Source organism: Microcebus murinus, unplaced genomic scaffold, assembly GCF_040939455.1.
Source record: "Microcebus murinus isolate Inina unplaced genomic scaffold, M.murinus_Inina_mat1.0 scaf007_hap2_Mmur4.0, whole genome shotgun sequence".
Classification (NCBI taxonomy): Eukaryota; Metazoa; Chordata; class Mammalia; order Primates; family Cheirogaleidae; genus Microcebus; species Microcebus murinus.
This window is the reverse complement of record NW_027438953.1, coordinates 153621-155076: the sequence shown is the minus strand read 5'-3', so window position 1 is coordinate 155076 and position 1456 is coordinate 153621. Positions and strand designations below refer to the sequence as shown.

The following is a 1456-nucleotide window of genomic DNA, read 5'->3' as shown; positions in this document are numbered from 1 at the left end:
CGCCCCACAAACCACGCCACCCCACCCATGGGACACATCCCTAGAGAGAGAGAGAGACGCCCCATACAGTCGCTCCCCTCCCCCATGCGCTGTGCCCCAGCCCGGGCCCGGGGGAATAGGCGGCAGCCCACCCACAGGGTGGGGGGCCCAGCTGAAAGGGGTTGTCGGGGAGGGCGGCCCCTGCCTGGGGTCAAAGGGCGGGCGATCCGCGCGTGCGCAATCGGCGGCGGCGGCGGCGGCGGCGGCGGCGGCGGCGGCGGGGGTGGCCACGAGCTGGGGGTGGGGGGCGGGTAGGTGAAGGAGGCCAGGCGAGGAGAGGAAGGGGGCTGGAAGGTCTCCACCTTGGCGAGTCCAGCCGTGGAGGCGCATCTTGTGTGAGTGTGAGTGTGTGTGTGTGTGTGTGTGTGTGTGTGTGTATAGAGAGACAGCCCCCCACCCCGGCCCACCGCTCCCTGCCCGCCCCGCCCCGCCTGTCACCCCCGTCCCTCGGAGCCCGCCGGACCCGGCCGGTGAACTCAACAGGCCCGGCCCGGCGCGGGTCAGCGCCGGTGCGGGGCCTGGGGCGGGAGGAGGCGGCGGGGAAGCGCAGAGAGGCTCGGCTTCTTGAGCGGGGCAGGGGCGCCCTCCGCCGTCTAGGGCCACACCACCCTGAACGCGCCCGACCTCGTCTGGTCTCGGAAGCTAAGCAGGGTCGGGCCTGGTTAGTACTTGGATGGGAGACCGCCTGGGAATACCGGGTGATGTAGGCTTCTTCTTTTTTTTTTTTTTTTTGTTTTGCCTCTTGTTCTGTCCCCTCTCTGGGAGCGAGGCGGCGGCCCGGGGTGGGGGTCACCCCCACCCTCAGCGCCCGCCGCGGTGCCTGGCGCCCCAGCCCGCACCGTGGGGCCTCCTCTTGTCCCAAGCCGCGACACCGCCGTCACGCGGCAGCATGCGTGGCTTCTGGACTGTCAGGTCTCAGACCAAAGGTCTGCTCTGTGGGAACCGACACGCTGGAGGAAACCTTGAGAGTCTGAGAGGGGAGGGAGTTCCAGAAGAAGGCCAGGATGTCATTTTGAGGGAGTATGTGACCAGAACTCGTCCCGTTGCTTTTGGGGTTCTATGGGCTACACGTAGGAATCTTTGGTGGTGGCACCTGATGTTGGGGGATCCGGAGTCACACCCAGACCTGCTCCACAGGCCTCCTTTTACTTTTCTCTTCGGATTCATTATTTTTAAAAAGTGTCTCTTATCTCTATGATTGCATTTTCTTTTCTCTCTCTTTTCAAGCAGATGATGGGAGTCCAAGTATTAAGGTGACATGTGTTGCCCGTGCCCCCCTCCCCCCTGTGTTCTTATTCATTTACCTCTGATGTCGTTCCAGCGTATTGTGGGGGTACCAATGTTAAGGTCGGGTACGTTGCCCTCTCCCAGCCTCCCCCCTCGGGTCAGAGCCTCAAGTGCGCCCATCCCCCAGTCG

General features: G+C 64.1%; 1 non-coding gene across 1 annotated transcript; it reads left to right on the top strand.

The window, feature by feature from the left end:
- The first annotated feature begins 630 nt into the window (after window positions 1–630).
- LOC142866740 (5S ribosomal RNA) lies at window positions 631–749 on the top strand. Its single transcript, XR_012916570.1, has one exon. It is a non-coding gene; the product is annotated as a 5S ribosomal RNA (ribosomal RNA).
- Window positions 750–1456: the final 707 nt, after the last annotated feature.